Consider the following 21,430-nt stretch of genomic DNA (forward strand, 5'->3'; position numbering starts at 1 on the left):
CTAGATAGGCATTATAGAGATTGTGTTTAATGCTCCAACATTGTCTTGCCAATCCTTGTCACTGTTAAGAAATTCAAGCTAATAGTAGTAACAACATATCGTAGATTTTAGATTTTTGTGATGTTTTGTTAGATGAATTGAGATTTTCCAGTGTTGCAGATAAAGAATTTGGGCTTACAAAGAAGAGCATTTACAAGAGGGCAATCAGGGACAAGGACATTTGGAAGGATCTTCCAACAGGTTTTTTCGATGGAGATTGTCTTAAGAGGAAATGTGGGTGTGGTGCTTTCTTTGTGTTAGAACAGGGTAGATATTATCATTTATGGTGGGGGGGTGGATATAGCACAAATAGCATGACAGAAATTATAGCTTTCTGGGGTTTCTCATATGCGCAAAATGGTTGGGTTTGGAGACCCTTCATGTACATGGTGATGCAAATTGCATTATTGAATGGTTATGGATTATACACAGTTTAATCCTCCTATCCTATCAAACTAGATGAGGCGCATACGTAGTTTGGTGAGTTCTTTCCAGTATATTTCTTTTGGACATATTTACAAGGAACAAAACCAGGTTTCCAATCTCCTAACAAAGAGAGGCATTACTAAGTAGCTGGGGAAATTCTTCTTTGTAGCTTTTGTTGAGAATGGATTGGTAAACGCTGGCCGCATAAATTTCTCTTAAGATGCATAATTTTGTTAATTTTTTCTATTTTCATATGGGATAGTTTTTGTTATCTTGAAGTTACAATGTGACAACAAAATGGACTTATCATTATGATGATAGATGGACTTATCTACTAACATACATAGGTTCTTTTTATGGATGATAGATGGAGAGATTTTGTATAAAAACTACAGAACTTTAGGTATATCTAGCAAGATTCATAAGGGAATGATGATTTAGCTGAGATTGATCTTTGCTTTTGTCTTCTCTTTTTATTTAATCAAAATAAAGCTTTTTTTTTCTTCTAAAAAAAAGAATTTGAATTTGCCACAGTGATGTACCAACATAACCAATTGCTCAAGAAAGCAAGAAAGAAATATGTCTCATTAATCATCACTTACTTGTAACCTTTGTAAGGAAGTGGCACATTGCTAGGATAGCACCACTGCGAAAATTTGCTGCAGTAATTAATTTATTTCTTCTACTTATTTATGATAAGTTATTCACCAATGCTTCAATAAATATCAAAATATATTCGGCTGCAGACTTCACAAATTAAGAACTGAAAATTATAAGTCAATAAAAACATCAACATGTGAACAATCACATTAACACACTTGTTTTTGAACAATTGTCCCCAGAAAAACCCAACGTGGAAAAATCGGTGCAGTAGATATGAGGGTTTCCATTATTGACAGTGAATATCTTAATACAATTTGGATGCCCTAGAGAAAATGGCAATCCACTCAGAGAAGATGATTGAGAATTCTCTCACGTTGATTTTTGAAATTGTATCTTGTCCCCAGCTCCTGGATGACCCACTGCGTAGTCTCTACATGAGCCTATACAGCCCCTGCGTGATTTATGCATGGAGGCTCCCTCTGATTGCGTCAACCTGGGTTGTTGTTGCTTTTGCTGCTGAGAAATCGAGATTTCTCCTGCCAATCACTCTCAGTGGTTCCCGGCACTGATCTTTGTTTGTTCCCCAACGCTTTTGCGTCAACTTCCTCCAGTTTATGTGTTGTCCTTCTGCGTCAATCTCCTCCATCCATTGTGCTATCCCTCCTTGGCCCAATGCTAGCTCTATTATCCTTCCCTGTCCTCTCTAACGTACATTCACTGGAACTGGAAATCACTTCCTTCCAGTTTTGCCTCTAATCCTCACTGCTTGACCATTGGTTTGGTTTGAATTCCTTAGCAAACCTTGCCCTAGGAAAATCGAACTGACTGAACAACTCTCTGTGTGTCTCTAAATGAATCCCAAGTCTCTTTCTTATACTTTTCCTGTTGAGACTTCAATGGCCAAGATTAAATCTCTAATCAACGGCTAAGATTAAAACTTGACTTGATCTGCCTTCTAGATCATTCTCACCCATATTTTGATTAATATCCATTAATATTTTAATTTTTCCGAGTTTAAACTTAGGAACCCCATTAAAAATATTAATTATTTTAATAAAATACAATCCGGGTGGAATTTCACCAAACGGTTTATGGGTTCTTTAGAACTCATGTGCCTTAGCCTCTCCACCAATTTTCAAGACTAGAGAACTTCCAATGCTACCAAAAACTAACACTCCCTATTAGCAAGGAAAGTGCTCTAGCAACAATGTCCCACTACATGTTGCTCTGTCTCTGAAGCGCCTCCTTTCCGCATTGTTGTTGCCACCAACACTATGTTGTTGCTGCGACGGTATTGTTACCCATGAAACTGCGCCTGCCACTGCTGCATTTGTACTACAGCTCCCTCTCAAATGTTGCATCACACTATTGAGAGGGATTTTCCAACATACCCATCAGTTCCCGAAATTGAACAAACTTTGTTCTTCCTAGAGCCTTGGTGAGGACATCTGCTACCTAATTTCTTGTGGGAGTATACTCCAACTGTATCGCCCCACGCTGGACACAGTCTCTGATGAAGTGACACTAAATATCGATGTGTTTGGAGCGATCATGAAACACTGGATTTTCAAAGAGCTTGATACAACTCTAATTATTACAGAAGACCTTTGTCGCTTCCATCCTTTTTCTGAATAGATTTACAAACAATTTCCTGAGCCATATAGCTTCACATGTTGTTTTGATAGCTGCCATATACTCAGCTTCATCAGAGCTCACTACTACAGAATTTTGCTTCTTACTGCACCAAGAGGTCATCCTAGATCCAATACCGAAGCAATACCTAGTGGTACTTTTCTTGTCTATTGAACTTCCTGCCCAATATGCATCAGTGAATCCACTCAATTTGATATCATCGCCCTTGGTGTATCTTAATCCAAAATTGATTGTTCCCCACACATACTTGAGAATGTGCTTTGCTGCTGCCTAGTGCACCATTTTGGGTTCCACCATGAACTGACTAAGGGTGTTGACAACATAACATATGTCTGGCCTGGTGTTGACCAGATACATAAGCGACCCAATGAGTTGTTTGTATAAGGTGGGGTCCACTTCCTTGTCTCCAGAAGCATCTATTTTCTTCCAATTGGTAATCATAGGCATAGCCATAGATCAATAATCCTGCATTTTGAATCTTTTCAAATTTTCTGATGCATATCTATCTTGGTCAAGGAAGATCTCACCATCTTGCTGCCAAACTTCCAATCCCAGAAAATAGTGCATTAGCCCCAAATCCTTCATATCAAACTTTGTTTCCAAGTTCTTCTTGCAATCCTCTATGAGTCTGGATGATCTTGTCAAAAATAGATCATCCACATACAATATAAGAATTAACGACTCACCTTCTACCAACAGATAATATAGAATTGGATCGGCATCGCTCTTGATGAATCCCCACTGTTGTAAGTAGCTGTCAATTCGACCATACCAAGCTTTGGGTGCTTGTTTCAGTCCATACAAGGCTTTCTTCAACCTACACACATGAGTTCTCTTTTCATGTGTTTCGAAGCCTTTTGGTTGTTCGATATATACCTCTTCTTTTATCACCCCATTCAAGAACGTTGTCTTGATATCCATTTCGCTAATCTCCCATCCCATCTGTGTTGCAATGGATATAATGGATTTGATAGAGGTATATCGAGCTACTGGGGCAAAGGTTTCCTCATAGTCTATTCCTTCCTTTTGAGCATATCCTTTTGCGACGAACCTAGCCTTGTACTTGTCTACGCTGCCATCTACAACATACTTGATCTTGTAGATCCATCTCGAACCCACAACTGATTTGTTCTCTGGTCTTGGTACAATTTCCCAGACATCATTTGTCATGATGGAACTGTACTCTTCTACCATGGCATCCACCCATACTGGTGTTGTACAGCTTCTCGAAAACTAGAAGGTTCTTCAACCTGAGCTACCAATGCTTTGTACCTGTCAGGTTGTCTACGCTGCCTTTTCTCGGCTCTAGGAGCTCCAATGAATTCCTCTGCGTCCCTTAGAGTCTGTCATACTTCTCGACTAGTTCTTCCACTGGTGGTGGGAGGTTCCATTTGTTCCTCTTCCTATTGTTGTACCTGTTGTGACACTCTTGACTCCTCTTCTCTTAAGGAGATGCTAGTATTGATTACCGTGCTTGACCCAGACACCTGTCTTCCTGCCAGATTTGATCCATGTTGTTGGACCAGAGGAGCATCCTCAGCCTATTCTTCAAACGACATCTCTCGAGATTTCTTGAAAGCTCTATCTTCCATGAACTTTGCATCTCGCCTTACTACAATCTTCCTACTGCTCGGAATGTAGATTCGATACGCCTTTGAAGTCTCGTTGTAACCCACGAGATACCCAACTTCAACAGTCTGCTCTAACTTGGTCCACTTCTCTTCTGGAATATGGCAATAAGCCACACTTCCGAATATCCTGAGGTGACTTACTTCTGGCTTCTTTTCCGTGAAAACACCCTCTAGCATCTTCTTTCCTAAAGCCCTGTGAGGAGTCATGTTCTGAATGTATATAGTTGTGTTGCATGCTTCTACCCATAAAAACTTGGGTAGATTTTGATCATATAACATCGCCTTTGCAGCTCCAACAATAGTTCTATTCTTCCTTTCTGCAACTCCATTCTGCTTTGGATTATAAGGTAATGTCCATTCTCTTCGGATCCCTTCTCTTGCGTAGAAATTTGTGGAGTCCGTATCCGTGTACTCTCCACCATTGTCTGAGTGCAATATCTTGATCTTCCTTCGTGTTAGGTTTCCAATAGAGCCTTGAACTCCTTAAACCGATCAAAGACCTCATCCTTGGTTCTCAAAAAAAAAAATCCAAGTTTTCCTGGGATGGTCATCTATGAAGGTGACAAAATACTCAGCACCACTGATGGCTCTTGTAGACATTGAACCACAAATGTTTGAGTGTATTAAGCCTAATACACTCTTAACTCTATTGTTGCTTCTGGAATAAGCTGCTTTAGCATACTTGCCTAGCACGCAGCCTCTACATGTATCATCATGCTTGGTAGTAAGCACCGAAACCCCCTTAATAGTTTCCTTGAGCATCCTTAACGCCCCATGATGTTCTCATCCTTCTATGCCACAGTTCATTTAATTATTTTTCTCCATTGACATTATTGCTTATCAGTGCCATAGAAGATTCGAGTTGCAACTTGTATAATATGTTGCTTCGAATTCCAATTTGGGCCCTCTTTTTCCACTTAGGATGCTTGACATATACTCTATTACCAATGAAGTATACATCATATCCCTTATCTTGTAATTGAGATACAGAAATCAATTTCATTCCCATCCCTGGCACATGCAGTACGTTCGTGGCCCGAAAACTATCTCCTGTTGTTGTCTGGAATGTAACGGTTCTCTTTCCTACTAGGGTGTATTACATCCTGTTACCCATTGTGATTTGGAAGTTCATATGTTCCTCCTGATAGCTCAAGAAATATTCTCGTTCTCCAGTCATATGAGTCGAAGCCCCGCTATCAATGTACCAATCCTCTGTTGATGCAGAACTCGATAAGCAAGAAAATTCCTCTTCTAGAAGCTAATTCGGAAATACTATGATCCCTACTGTTCTCCATGCTCTTTTTCTTTACTTCCATCTTACCTGGACCTTGCTATGATACCATGAAAATATTTGTTGCAGTAATTGATTTATTTCTTCTACTTATTTATAATAAATTATTCACCAATGCTTCAGTAAATACCAAAATAAATTCAGTTGCAGACTTCCGAAATTAAGAACTGAAAATTAAAAGGCACGAGAAACATCAGCATATGAACAATCACATTGACACACTTGTTTTTGGACAATTGTCCCCAGAAAAACCCAATGTGGGAAAATTAGTGCAGCAGATATGAGGGTTTCTATTATTGGCAGTAAATATCTGAATACAATCAGGATGCCCCAAAGAAAATGGCAATCCACTCAGAGAAGATCACTGAGAATTCTCTCACATTGATTTTGTAGATTTTATCTTGTCCCCAGCTTTTGGATGACCCACTACGCAGTCTCTACATGAGCCTACGCAGCAGCTGCATTATTTCTGCGTGGAGGCTCCCTCTGACTGTGTCAACCTGGGTTGCTGCTGCTTCTGCTACTGAGAAATCAAGATTTCTCTTGCCAATCACTTACAATGATTCCCGACACTGATCTCTGCTTGTTCCCCAACACTTTTGCGTCAACTTCCTCCAGTTTTTGTGTTGTCCTTCTGCGTCAATCTCCTCCAGTTGTTGTGTTGTCCCTCCTTGGCCCAGCACTGGCTCTATTATCCTTCCCTATCTTCTTTAACGTACATTCACTGTAACTGGAAATCACTTCCTTCCAGTATTGCTTCTGATCCTCACTACTTGATCACATGTTGAATTCCTTAGCAAACCTTACCCTAGGAAAATCGAACTCACTAATCAACTCTCTATGTGTCTCTAAATAAACCCCAAGCCTCATTATACGTTCACTGTTGAGATTTCAACGACCGAAATTAAGTCTCTAATCAACGTCTAAGATTAAAACTTGACTTGATCCGCGTTCTAGATCATTCTCACCCATATTTTGATTAATACCCATTAATATTTTAATTTTCTTAAGTTTAAACTTAGGAACCCCATTAAAAATATTAATTATTTTAATAAAATACAATCCAGGTGGAATTTCACCAAACAGTTTATGGGTTCTTTAGAACTCACGTGCCTTAGCCTCTCCACCAATTTTCAAGGCTAGAGCACTTCCGATGCTACCAAAAACTAACACCATTGGCTCATCTGCAACATCCTAATAAAGAAAAAATGATGAATTCCAAACAAACTTGAAGGTATGGTGACTCTAGACAATTTTTGTGTTTTTCTCGTAGCATATTTGTTTCAAGCAAAAGTGATTTGAAACATCAATATTTAGTCAATCGTCAAATTCAGAAATTTTAACCACCACGAATGTGTATTATATGCATTCTACATAAAACTATAATTGCTTCTAATGAAAGAAGAAGACATAATATGGGCTTTGAACATCTCTATTTTGTTTTCAAGCATAGAGTGGTTGACTCGAGAGGCTTATTCTACAGCCCAGTATGAGGGGGATGTGTAAGTATGTTGCATATAAAAAATATTCAATATGGGTTTATCAATAAAATATTTTAATAGGGATTAATATTGACATATACTTAAAAATATAATAATAATAAAATACCATTTTAATTTGCATGATAAAATGTCTCCATGTACATGTGATGTAAAATATTTTAATGTAAATTATGTATATATTATATATTATTTATAAAAAAAAAATGTACATATCATGAAAAATTAAGTTTTTATGGTTAAAAAGTTTATTTAGCATTAAAAAATACATTGTATCTTGTACCTTAAAGAAATTTGCATGTGAAGAAATTTGATCCCTCTCGGCTCATGTTAGATCCATGCTTAAGATGGATCTATGCTAGTCTTTATCAAATGAGGGCAAAAAAAAACAGCATTTCCCACCTGAAATAGTAGGTATTTGGAAAATTCTGGAGTTTGGTATTAAGTTCCACTGAGACCTGTAGACATTAAGTTCAACTGAGACCTGTAGACTTAAATCTAGAATAATCCAATCTTCTGAAGCAAAAGGTCCAACCTTTCCTTGAAGACTCTATATAAGCCCGGAAATCCCAAACTTTCGCCAAGTCACGTTAAAATGATCAAACCCAAAGTTGTAGTAGCTTTTCAGCCAAGCAATGTCCAACCAATCATAGATAATAACTCCCACGCAACACAGCCGTAACAGAGAGATGGGTTTGATCGTCTTTCCATCTCCTGACCTACAATGCCCCAAAAGGTAAGGATATTTAAGCACAAGTATCGAAATAGGTGAGTTGGAAACAACAATGTCAGTAGAAACAAGATACAAGCCCAATAGGCAATCAATATGCACCCAACAGAAGAGTAATAAATGCTGTACAACATCTATCACTCTACTCTTATCTGTTGCTTCATATTTTTTTTTAAATGGGAGGGGCTAGTTCCCTTTAGAAGCATTATGGGCCTTCTTTTTTTTTTACATATATATGGGTACAAATGTGCATCAGAACCTGACAGCCGTCAACATCTAAACATCACTGGAGTCGCCATGGAACAAATACGCTGCAGTATCTGCAGCTTGGTAGGAATCGAAACGCGGCCGGGGGCAAGTAAACCAAACCGCCCGACCATCCCGTCATGCACTCATTGTATATCCCAGTCTATACAACATTTATTACTCTACCACTAGGGTATATATATTCATTGCCCAATACTAATACATAGTTTGGGAGTCTGAAATTCGAAAGCAAAAACAAGGATACTCTGAAAAGAAATCATAAAACAAACAAGCAGACAATTTCTGGGAAGCTCACTGTACTCCATCCAGGTAGACACGAGTTGTTCCGTTGAAAGCACCAGTAACACTCAGCACCCAACCTTCGGAACTGTTATTATATCCCTGAAATTTCTGCAGAAATATAATTCTAGCATCGTAAAGGAAAAACTTGTCAACTTTCCAGCGTTGTTACCAACGGGAAAGCAAATTTGGGCTGAATAATGAGTGACTGGATTACTTCTTCAGCAAGCATATTGTGCAGGAACCTGACAACTTGAACAATGGAAGAGTGCCCAACAAAGTGTACTGGATGATTCTCATCCCATTCAGGATAATAGCCTGTAAAATTTCAAACCAGAGCGATGAATGTTTCTAGTTTCAACCAAGATATCTTGCGGAAGACATTTCATAGTTAAAGGCTGAACCCTTATATTCATTTACATTGCTCATAATTCTTGCCAAAGCGAGCATGGCCATATTGGGCACTGTGTAGTGTGTTATTTGCCATAATCTACTGTTCCACCTTTTAAGTAGTAGAAAAGCTCTAGAGCCCTGCGAAAACACAAGCAAAGAAAGTTGCAAGTTAGTGCCAGTATTAAAGAATTGCATAGAATTGTACCACACCATAGATCGTAATGGAGCTCAGATGTCACAGGCATAATTGAAGATAGAATGAAAACAAAGTGTCAGCCATTAAACCAGACCAGAAATTTAACACAAAAACCGAATTAGTCTGAATATCAACTTTACCGAGCACCCAAATACCGTCATAGCTAATGTTGTCTTCAGCTAAACACAAATGAATTGATTTGAGGATAGACTTAAACTGAGAACATGGATCGAGTTAAAAACGAGTTTAAAGCTGAGCCCAAATGCAGCACTGGCTTAAGACAGAACCAAATGGAATGTTACAGCAGATTACATAATTTTCTTCTGCCATATTAGCTTTTATAGTGCCTTTAGGAAACCTCTTTTTTGGAAATGCTGCTTATGGTAACTTGAAGTTGTCCAACTATGCGATCACAATATGAGAACCATTTTGTTCTGCCACATTAGCTTTTATAGTGCATTTAGGAAACCTCTTTTCTGGAAATGCTGCTTATGGTAACTTGAAGCTGTCCAACTACGCAATCACAATATGAAGACCATTTCTATGGCATCAAAATCACCTAGTGCTTGCACATGGTCTCATCCACACCTACTCTAGATTAAACCAGGGTCTCCATGTTAACATAAGCCCAATCATCTCACTGCTTGCCACTACACCACACACCTGTGGGGGCCTTCAGGAAACTTAAAATGTATATAGCATATTTAGAAAGTAAAAAGAGAGAGAGCAAGAGAGCAGGACATCCTATACCTGTTCTAGGTAGAGTTAGAAGCAGAATTCAACAAATTGTGGGAAATAAATAAAACTGTATTTGAACTCACCTTATTTTATGTATTGGTGGCAGAAAACATAACACAAAATTTAAACCGTAGAGCAAAAAACCGAACAAGCCAAATCATAACCTTCTTTCCTTAAACACAGCTTGACAGATCAAGGCATTAAGATCATAAATCAGTGAATTACACATCAACATGAAACCTGTCTTCACAGCATCTGTCACGTCTCCACTACAGACAGAAAAAAAAAACATATATACATAGGTAACCATAACATTGGTGACATCACCACTAATACAAAGTAATAGCAATTATAACTTTCATTATAAACAGGTATATATATACATTTTTGCAACATGAAACCAACACTGAAGTTAATAGCACCTTTTAGTCTAACATCCTTATAATTCTTATCTTAGTAAGATATACATTGTATTAAATAGTACCAAATCTTCACCTTGAGTGTAATCTCCATCACTCTCTCTCCTTTTGTTTTGTAACCCAGTGTGTTATGTTATAATAAACGCAACTACATATACAGTTTTCGGCTAAGTCACAGGTCATGTCCTCCAAGGTCCCGTGTCCCGTATTTTACGTGTCGGACACGAAAACGGCCCTAAAACGTGTCGAAAACGTTTTTCATCGTGTCCTGTAAAATGTAAAACGTATTCGCCGGTTTTCGTCGTGTCCTGCATCTGGAAAACGCGTATTCCATTGATAGAAAACGTTGCCTGCATCAGCTGCAATTTTTTTGAAAGAAACAAATAATTTTTGAGTGGGGCAGCTTAATGATCAAGTCTAGGCCCTAATATTGATATGCTATTCATGGTAATGTTAAATTCTTAAAGTAAAAGTGACATTCTTCTTAATCTTCATTTTCATCCTTTTACTTAAATTTTTAACATTACCATGAAATGACTCAGGATGTTTGAGAGTGGTTCCGGCCTCATTGGATTTCATATGGAGAAAGTAGAATTTTAGATTTCATTCAAAATGCAGCAGACTTATCAGTTTTTCAGGATTTCAGGATTGGGAGATTGTAATATTTCCAGGTGACACCACCTGCCCGGGCTACCCTTGCCACCAGTAGAGGACGTGGTCTACCTCCTATAGCTCCTACTTCTAGTTCTTCAGCTTCTAGAGCATAGCAAACTCCACTACCAACTCCACCAGCACCAACATCTACATCTAGAGGGAAAGGGAAAGTTGTGGCATTTTCTCACAAGAGGGGCAGAGGAATCAATAGGATTAGACTTTAGTTATTTTCTTATGTGCTTGTAAGTTGTACATGAACAATGAACATTGAATATTCAAGAATCAAGACCAAACATATCACATTCTAATTTCTAAATAGTAAATTTTGATTCTATTTATTTTTTTAAAGTGAACTATGAACTTTGAGAAGTAATTATATTTTAATTTGATTAGATAAGCTGCAACGTGTAATTTAATATGGATAAAAAACTATATTTCAGAGTGTATATATATATATATATATATTTATTAAATATATATAAAACGTGTCCCCCGTGTCCTATTTGCAGGTCACTACGTTTCGTATTGAATACTCGTATTTACGTGTCCTTCGTGTCTCATGTCCTCGTGTCATGTGACTTAAGTTTTCGGCATTGTTTTACTCACCGAATGATCTGAACGTGTTTACTAAATAAAAAGTTCTTAGCACTTTCCATATGCGCCCACCTACACACTCATGACTTATAACTGAAGTTCCACCACCGCAGGCCACTTGATTATTTTATCCATGAGTACTTCTCCTACGCAACGAAAGGTTCCTCAATCATGATTATATTTGGAACACCTCCTTTTAGCAAGACGTGGTCGATGTCCTAGGACATAAGTTCTTTCCCTCTCTTACCAAGATATATGTCCAAGCAACTTTCTATGACCCCAGCACCTCATTAATGATGTTTTAATGGTAGATTCCCCTTAGAGGCCATCCTAGCCTTACATCTGTGAAAACCTAAATCCAACGGTTGTCACACATCAGGGTTAGATTGGTTAACTGCTTACAGGGAATAGGCCCCAGTTGGCTCTCATTTCTTTATGTTGGGGAAGGAGAGGGCTTCGCCTTCTGGTACAAATCGATGAGGTTGCACCCTATCTGAGATCTTATAGAGTAGCGAGAAAACCCTTTAGGGTGGTTCGACGAGGCTCGAAGCATTAACACACGCCGAGACCAGAACTTGCAAACTGGTAGGTATTATCGTTAACCTGGCCTCCTCCCAGTTTAATTGCCTTATTGAATCTTCATGCCTTGTGCTCAGGTTTTTCTTACCCTATCCTAACTAAGTGGTAATGATGTAGGGCCAACAAGACCTTTTCGAGGATATTTTCCAGATGGGTTATCCCTTTCAATTTCATTTGGTAAGTGTTGTGGTTTCGTTTATTTGAATTTAAGTTTCAGCAAGAAGGCATTTACCGCCTCCCCTGTAACCCTATATCCTCTGGCTCATTTCCATAGGTCCATAACGGCGCAAGGTGAAGAGATAACAGAGGTGATTGGTCGTTCCTGTATAGGTATGTCTTTCTCCACCATGGTGCAATTTCTACTTGCTTAAAGCCCTTGTTTACTTCTTTTCCAGGTTGCCTCTCAAAATTTCTTTAGAACTCACAGGGGGGGTTATTGCATGGATAAAAACCCTATCTCATAATATTATATTTGATTCCTCTTCAGTTTCTCTCGTAGGCACCTTCCGAGCTTTCTGGTACGCACTTCTGAGCAAACAACTTCAACTCACTATCTCCTTTCCAGAATTAACACCTCCAGGTGTAATGTTATTGTAATTCCCTCTTTTATATTTTTTTCTAGGTTCCCTTTCGTAAATCGGATACCCAGAATCTGGGTCGACTGAAACTCTTGTCCAATATGTATATATTGGCCTTGTTCAGGTTATTTTTATATTTTACGACGTTTAAAACCCTTAGGGTTGGAATTGCTACTTGAATACTCTTTCGTTTTAATTACGGCCCTTTCATCCCTAACATTATGACACCATGTAATTATTTATTTAAGAGTTATGAATATTTTTTTGTTGCTACAACATTTTTCGACCACAGATGTACAATGTTATTTTTGTAGGGATTTCTTAAGCAAAACCATCTATTTATATGATTATTCTTGTTCATGTTGTGACGACGGGGCTGACTCAGTCTTATGTAAAATTGAGGATGTCAAAATATACACATGTTAAATGTTTTCTTTCTTTTTTTCGTAATGCAATTGCACCGTTCTACTATTATTGCTTTTCTTTTCCATACTTGGTATAACAAGGTAGTTTTATAAGTTACTCATTCTTAATGGTAAGAATAAATGCAAGGGTATTTTTGGATACAAACCCTCTTCCGATTGGATATGTTTTATATGCAGTTTTCATTTTCAATTTTCTTTACAAAATCTCTACATCTAATTCCTCCTAGCGAAGGAACTGTGCCTGGCCATTGAGTCACTTGACTCAATAGCCTTAGAGCTAACCCTAGGTTAGTGGAGTCCTTATAATTCCACCCTTTTATTTTTGTCACATCTACCAGGTCGTAGACATATAAATATTCAATCTTACTCTACCAATACAGTATACATGCAGTAAGCTTCTTGTGCTTGTTTTCCAATGCTAACTTTATTTTTTTAGGAATACACACATATGTTTTTCGTTCCAGCAATTTTGAACCTAAAGGTTTTCCTACGCTTCAAACTAGTACTTGCTTCTTGCTATGTATGGTCCATACCCTGCACTCCTGCAACAGAAATCATACTAACATACCACACTTGAATTAATCTTTTCTTCTCTTTTCTTTTTTCTTAGCTCTCAACTTCAGATAGAGAAACATATTAGAAACAACTATTAAGTCTATACCTATACACAATTTTCTTTTTGGTTTTACTGACCACAAGACGACTTCGCTGTGATTTTTCACACTCAATCTAAAACTTTTATTTTTCTCATTTCCCTACATAAGGGTTATACATGTGTACAGTCACTCTAAAAATCTCTTCATCTTTAAATCGAAAGGTTAGAAACTGATCTAAAACATTGGAAAATATTTAAGGATCTATTCAAACCTCCCAACCATAAGCCAAATTCCTCTCTAGCTTCTCCCGAGCTACTAATTCTTCCAGTCAAATAAACAGTATACCTTGCAATCTGCAAGTTTCTATATTCATCCTGGCGCAAAGACCTTCTCTGCTATAGGGCACACCAGTTTTATCTCCCACTGGTGTTAGGCGGCTTCTGTATTTCTCTCCCAAAGTAGCCCCTTAATGGGTACCAGAAAAAACAACATTTATCTCTAGTTGTTTAATTTTTTGGTTCCTGTCCAACGACATTTTTCTCCAGCCAATTGTTTCGTACCCTCTTCTTTCTTCAAAAGGAAGAAGAAAACCCAAGAACCCTCCTTCCGAGTAAGGAGTTTCTTTTTGTTATACCCATTCTTGGAATATAACTAATTTTTTAACTGTTTTCTTTTCTTGACTGGAAGAATTTCACTCTTCAAATAGCCCTATCTTTTCTTATCTCAAGACTAAAACATTTACCACTACAATTCCTTAAAACAAAATAAGGACACGTGTAGCTTCTACATTAGTTTCTTATTTTCACAAAACAAAAACAACATAGTTTCTTATAAATAAAGTTGTCCAAAATTCATCATTCACCTTAAATAAATTAAAAGTTCTCAAATCAAGCTCCAAAGGTATTACATCTTTGCTCCCCCTAAAAGAGACATTGTCCTCGGTGAAATCCAGTTTCCTTTCTTCTTGGAACAGTAGTGGGAAGGCTTCCTTCATCCTTTCCTCTCATTCCCAGGTAGCTTCTTCTAGCCCAAAATGTTTCCACTATACTTTTATCTGAGGAATAGTTCTTTTCTGAAGAACCACTTCCCTTTTGTCTATAATTCGTACGAGTTCAACCAGGAATTCTCCTTCTGGTTCGACCTGTATCACACCCTAATTAATCACATGATTAGAATTAGGTACATATCTTTTTAATAGGGAAACATGAAAAACATTATGTGCTTTAATATGAGCAGGTAATGCTAATTGATATGCCATTGGGCCAACTCTGACCAAAGTTTCAAATGGCTCATAATATCGCAGAGCTAATTTTAAGCAACTTCCCAGTTTCAGAGAACTTCTCCTTGGTTGAATCTTTAGGTACACCTGTTCCTCCATGTGGAATTATCTTGGGGTTCTTTTCCTATTAGCATAACTTTTTTGGCGATCTTGAGCCTGTTTTAAGTTTTGTCTGATTTTTTTTACCATCTGCTCCATTTCTTTAAGCATATCGGGCCCCAACACGAGTTTGTCCCCAAGTTGGCTCCAAGTTAAAGGTAATCTGACACCTTCTTCCATATAGTGCTTTGAAAGGGCTCATTTTTAACAATGACTGATAACTATTATTGTACGCGAATTCCACTAAGTGGAGGTAATCTTCCCACTTTGAGGGTTGATTCATACAATACATGCGTAGCATATCTTCTAAAATTTGATTCACTCTTTTAGTCTGCCCATCTGTCTGAGGGTGGTAGGAAGTACTGAAGTTCAACTGAGTGCCTAGACCAGTAAATAATGACCTCTAGAAATTAGACGTAAACTTTGGGTCTCTATCTGAAATAACAACCTTAGGTACTCCATGTAACTTAAAAATTCCTTCATAAACGCTTCTGCTACTTGGGCAGCTTTAAAGGTAGACTATACTGGTATAAAGTGTGCAACTTTCGTCAATTTGTCCACCGCCATCATTATGGCATTGTGTTGTTTTTAGGTTTGGGGCAAACCAACGATAAAATCCATAGTGATTACTTCCCATTTCCATTGAAGTATGGGTAGGGGATTCAGCAACCCCGTCAAGTGTTGATGCTCAACTTTAACTAGTTGGCATTCATGGCACTTGGTCAAATATTCTGCCACCTCCTTTTTCATTCCTAGCCAAAAGAATTCCTTCTTCAAGGAGGTGATCATTTTCTGGTAGCCAAGGTGTCCTTCATATGGTTTTCGATGATACTCATCCATGATAGTCTGCTTAATTACCTCCTGATTGGGTATGCATAATTTTCCTTTAAGGGGCAGCAATCCCTTATCACTAGTAGCATATTCCGCCCATTTCTCTGAGTCTATCCCTTCCCCCAACTTTTCACATATCATCTTATATTTTAGATTTGTTTTAGCAGCTTCTTTAATTAATTCCCATAGGTTTGTCCCATTCTAACTAACAATGATTTCGTTTATTTCCTTCAAACTTGTGCTCAGGGCATCCACTACTTTATTTTCTTTACCTTTAATATGTTTGATCTCAATGTCGTACTCGCTCAGAAAAGCCATCCACCTGGCTTGTCTAGCGTTTAAAGCTGGCTGGGTGAAGAAATACTTGAGGCTTACATGGTCTGTAACTAAGGTAATATTTTTTTCAATTAAGTAGTGCCTCCACATCTTGAGGGCATGAATCACTATTGCCAACTCCATATCATACATTGAATAATTCTTCTCATGTTCTTTTTACTTCCACAATTCATAGGCTACTACATGACCTTCTTGTGATAATACTCCTCCTAAACCCTCTAAGCATGCATCTATACAGACCTCAAAATATTTTTCTAAATCTGTTATTTTTAATATTGGTGCCACAGTAAGCAGATGCTTCATTTTCTCAAAGCTTTCTTGGCATTGGGGAGTCCACTCAAATTTTACTCCCTTTTTCTGAAGGGAGGTTATAGGATAAGCTAGTTTACAAAATCCTTTTATGAACCAGTGGTAATAGCCAGTTATTCCCATGAAATATCTAATGTCGGCTACATCTTTTGGAACTAGCCACTCCAGTATAGCTTTTACTTTCTCTGGGTCAACTGAAATCCTTTCCTTGAAAATTATATGTCCCATATATCGTATTTTTTGCTGTTAAAAGTCACATTTAGAGAACTTAGCATATAGTTGATTTTCTCTTAATGTTCGGAGTATTATCTCCAAATGTTGTTTATGCTCCTCAACTATTTTAGAGTATATCAGTATATCATCAATGAAAATTAATACAAATTTGTCTAGGAATTTACTGAAGATACCATTCATAAGACACATAAACATGGTTGGTGCATTTGTCAAAGCAAAGGGCAATATTGTGAACTTGTAATGACCATAATGAGTTCTAAAAGCGATTTTTGGTATATACTCTTCTCGGATTCTTAACTAGTGGTACCCCGATCCGAGATCTATCTTGGAGAATACAACTACCCCCTTTACTTGATCAAAGAGATCATTGATTTTGGGCAAATGGTATTTGTTTTTCACGGTCAATTTATTTAGCTGTATGTAGTCAATACAAAGCCAGAAGGTTTCGTCCTTTTTCTTGATGAAAAGGACCAATGCACCCCATGGGGATACACTAGGTCTAATATACCCTTTTTCCAGCAACTCCTGCAACTAAATTTTTAACTCTGTCAACTCAGGTACAATCATTCTATAGGGGGCTTTTGAAACTGGCACAGCGCTAGGAACTAGCTCTATAGAGAAGTCTATGTCCCTTTTAGGTGGTAATCCCAGAATTTTCTCTGGAAATGCATCAGAAAAGTTCTTAACCACTTATATTTCCTCCAGTTTAATTTTGTTTGGTCTTCCAACTTAATGCCAAAAAGTTGGCAGCCCTTCCTAGCTACTTTCTTTAATTGCAAAGTTGATATCTGTCATAAAGAGACAGGTCTAAAAATGCCTTGCATAACCTGAATCTCACCATCATCGGTGGTACAAGTAACAATTTTCTTCAAACAATTCACAATGGCTTCATGCCTCTCCAACCAATCCATGCCAATCAGCACATCATAGGAACCCAAAGGTAATATATTTAAATTGACTGTATTTGGTTTTTCATTTAATTCAATAAAGCAGTCTTTAATTAGGCTTGTGACCCTCATTTTTGCCCCAGTGGCTAATTGAACCAGCCACAGGAACTTTCAGCCACCACGTTACACTTTTCTACAGTTCTAGGGCTAATGTAACATAAGCTAGCACCTGGACCAATTAATATTGAAATAGATTGGTCACGAATTTTACCTTCAACCTCTATCATGGTGGACTAGTGTTCCACTTGGTGCTCCCCCATTGTTGCACTGATACAAGGAATATTTCGAGCTACATCGTTCACGGTGGAGGCTTCCTGAATGTTCTGACAATTTTGCACAGATATGGGATTATAGGGGCAATTTCGGAATAGATGGGGTTTTCCATATCCCCAACACTTCAAGGGCTCTTTGTCTTTTCCATTTGGTACCTTGTTCGATTCCATTTGTTTTGACCCCGTTTGTGTCTAGGGGCGGGATTTTTGAGGCTGTCCATTATTTTTGTGGAAATTCCGACTTGACCCTCCTTTGATGTTCTATCTTACTGGGCCATTCTTTACTCCCTTATTATTCAACTGAGCACAATCTTTCTTCTTGCTATTCCAGGGCTTTGAGTTATCATTTCTCTGTTTCGTTTGTTGGTAGCAGATTCTAGCTCTTCGAATGGCCTCATCCATGGTTTTTGGATTGTTGTATTCTATTCGTTTCTTGAAGGAGGGTGGAAGACAGCTAATGAAACGTTGAACCTTTGCCTTTTCTTCCTTAATATAAGGCACATACCGCAGCCAATGGGTAAATTTAGTAATCAATTCATCCATCGTCATTTGTCCCATCTTTAAACCATGAAATTCTTTAGCTCGGTCATCAAAATAACTTTCGGTCAAGTATTTTTCTTTAAATAACCGCTGAAATTCCTCCCAACAAACTTCTTTTCCATCTAGATTGTGCATTGTGTGAATTTCCTCCCACCACGGTGAGGCCTTCCCTTGCAATTGATATGTAGCTAATTTAGCCTTGAGCTCTGGTGTATAATAAAAAACTTGAAAATATCAATTGATGTTCAACAACCATGCCTTCGTTGCTTCTTCCATTTCCACATCATAACTTGGAGGCTGAATTTTCTTGAACTCGCCATGGAGCTCCACCTTTGGTTTCTTTTCCACTTTATTCATAACCTTGGAAGAGCTATGCTCTCCATCTTCAACTAGTCTTTTTCTACTTCCCACTTCTTCCATATTTCTCTTTCCAACTATTTCTTCTCTATTTCCTCCTTCCCCCATCCCCTTTATCATGTTGGAATTAAGCCAGTTTGATAGATTTCTTATCACATGTTCATGTTCTGCATTAGCCTTCTTGATCAATTTGGAGATTAGCTATCTCATTGTGCAGTTCCCTCATCATGTTCATTAATTCCCTGGTGGGAATTTGGGCTTGTTGTCCCAAATGCACGTATATTTCTTCTTCTCCAACAAGATTGCCTTCTGGAATTTCTGCCATCATAAAAATAGAAATTGTCCCTCTCTATGCATCATGGAAATTTTTCTATTAGTCATAATGGAAATCATGGTTGGCCAAGGTCTCCAATTTTAAACCTAGGCTCTAATACCACTTGTCATGTCTCCACTACAGACAACAAAAAAACATATATATATATATATATATATATATATATATATAAGTAACCATAACATTGGTGAAATCACCACTAATACAAAGTTAGAGCAATTATAACTTTCATTATAAACAAGTGTGTGTGTATATATATATATATATTTGCAACAGGGAACCAACCCTAAAGTTAATAGCACCTTTTAGTCTAACATCCTTATAATTCTTATCTTAGCAAGATATACCTTGTATTAAATAGTACCAAATCTTCACCTTGAGGGTAATCTCCATCATGTCTCTCTCCTTTTGTTTTGTTACCCTATGTGTTATATTATAATAAATGCAACTATATATATGGTTTTCAGCATTGTTTTACTCACTAAATGATTGAACATTTTTATAAATTAAAGAGTTCTTAGCACTTCTCATATGCACCCACCTACACACTCATGAATTATAACTAAAGTTCCACCACCGCACGCCACTTGACTGTTTTATCCATGAGTACTTCTCCTATGGAACGACAGGTTCCTCAATCACGGCTATATTTGGAACACCTCCTTTGAGCAAGACGGGGTCGAAGTCCTAGGACATAAGTTCTTTCCTTCTCTTACCGAGATATATGTGGTTTCAAGCCTTTTCCAAGCACCTGGTCACATTCGACAGTCTCTTGGATAACCTAAGTTACTTATTATATCTTTATATGTGAAAAATGGTTTATCCAAGTCTTTGTCCGCTTTTCGTTTTTCTTTTTGGAACTTTATATGACCCCTGCGCCCACTAATGATGTTTTAATGGTAGATTCCCCTTCGAGGCCATCCTAGCCTTCCATCTATGAAAACCTAAATCCAATTGTTGTCACACATTAGGGTTAGATTGGTTAACTGTTTACGGGGAATGGGCCCCAACTGGCTCTCATTTCTCTCTGTCATGGAAGGAGAGGGCTCTGCCTACTAGTGCAAATCGATGAGGTTGCACCCTGTCCAAGATCTTATACAGTAGCGGGAAATCCCTCTAGGGTGGTTCGAAGGGGCTTGAAGCATTAACACATGCCGAGACCAGAACTTGCAAACCGGTAGGCATTACAGTTAACTTGGCCTCCTTCCAGTTTAATTACCTTAATGAATCTTCATGCCTTGCGCTCAGGTTTCTCTTACTCTATCCTAACTAAGTGGTAATGATGCAGGGCCAACAAGACTTTTTCGAGGATCTTTGTCAAATGGGTTATCCCTTTCAGCTTCATTTGGTAAGTGTTGTGGTTTCATTTATTTGAATTTAAGTTTCAACAAGAAGGCATTTACCGCCTCCCCTATAACCCTATATTCTTTGGCTTGTCTCCATAGGTCCATAACAGCGCAAGGTGAAGAGATAACAGAGGTGACTGGTCGTTCCTCCATACTCTATAGGTATGTCTTTCTCCACCATGGTGGAATTTCTGCTTGCTTAAAGACCATGTTTAGTTCTTTTCTGGGTTGCATCTCAAAATTTCCTTAGAACTCGCTGGGGGTTTATTGCACGGATAAAAACCCTATCTCAGAATATTATATTTGATTCCTCTTTGGTTTCTCTCACAGACACCTTCTAAGCTTTCTAGTATGCACTTTTGAGCAAACAGCTTCGACTCGCTATCTCCTTTCCAGAATTAACACCTCCAAGGGTAATGTTATTGTAATTTCCTCTTTTATATTTTTTTTCCATGTTCCCTTTCACAAATCGAATACCCAGAATCTGGGTCGACTGAAACTCTTGTCTAATATGTATATACTGGCCTTGTCTGGGTTATTTTTTTGTTTCCCGGGTTTAAAACCCTTAGGGTTAGAATTGCTACTTGAATATTTTGTAGTTTTGATTACGAACCTTTCCATCCCTAACATTATGACACCATGTAATTATTTATTTAAGAGTTATGAATATTTTTTGCTGCTACGACATTATTCGACCACAGATGTACAATGTTACTTTTGTATGGATTTCTTAAGCAAAACCATTTGTTTATTTTCTTGCGCACTTGGTACTATATATGTTTGATTATTCTTGTTCATGTTGTGCGGACGGGGTTGGCTGAGTCTTACGTAAAATTGAGGATGTCAGAATATACATATGTTAAAATGTTTTATTTTATTTTTTTCGTAATGCAATTGCACTGTTCTACTATTATTGCTTTTCTTTTCCATACTTGGAATAAGGTACTTTTATAAGT

General features: G+C 37.8%; 2 long non-coding RNA genes and 1 pseudogene across 6 annotated transcripts in view; 2 read left to right on the forward strand and 1 right to left on the reverse strand.

Annotated features, from left to right (window-relative positions):
* LOC149144973 (uncharacterized) overlaps nt 1-21,430 on the reverse strand; it is a 26,231-nt pseudogene continuing 4,801 nt past the window's right edge. The window contains exons 3-10 of the transcript XR_016265137.1: nt 8,839-8,949; nt 8,636-8,736; nt 8,435-8,529; nt 7,609-7,861; nt 7,548-7,570; nt 6,817-6,924; nt 1,068-1,124; nt 1-61 (exon numbers count right to left, since the gene is read on the reverse strand). The product of XR_016265137.1 is annotated as an uncharacterized LOC149144973 (transcript). The remainder of the gene's footprint in view (nt 62-1,067; nt 1,125-6,816; nt 6,925-7,547; nt 7,571-7,608; nt 7,862-8,434; nt 8,530-8,635; nt 8,737-8,838; nt 8,950-21,430) is intronic.
* On the forward strand, nt 11,684-12,919 carry LOC149144974 (uncharacterized). The gene is made up of 2 exons (XR_016265092.1): nt 11,684-12,168; nt 12,266-12,919. It is a non-coding gene; the product is annotated as an uncharacterized LOC149144974 (long non-coding RNA).
* Nucleotides 19,971-21,430, forward strand: part of LOC149144975 (uncharacterized) — a 10,794-nt gene continuing 9,334 nt past the window's right edge. The window contains exons 1-4 of one of the 4 annotated variants that reach the window (XR_016265189.1): nt 19,971-20,305; nt 20,417-20,476; nt 20,574-20,636; nt 20,805-20,887. This is a non-coding gene — a long non-coding RNA (uncharacterized LOC149144975). The remainder of the gene's footprint in view (nt 20,306-20,416; nt 20,477-20,573; nt 20,637-20,804; nt 20,888-21,430) is intronic. The other 3 variants (XR_016265188.1, XR_016265191.1, XR_016265190.1) reach the window with 3 other exon arrangements.

The sequence above is a fragment of the Pinus tabuliformis genome, chromosome X (assembly GCF_031772625.1).
Source record: "Pinus tabuliformis cultivar Carrire ecotype Pingquan chromosome X, CPIR1, whole genome shotgun sequence".
Lineage (NCBI taxonomy): Eukaryota > Viridiplantae > Streptophyta > Pinopsida > Pinales > Pinaceae > Pinus > Pinus tabuliformis.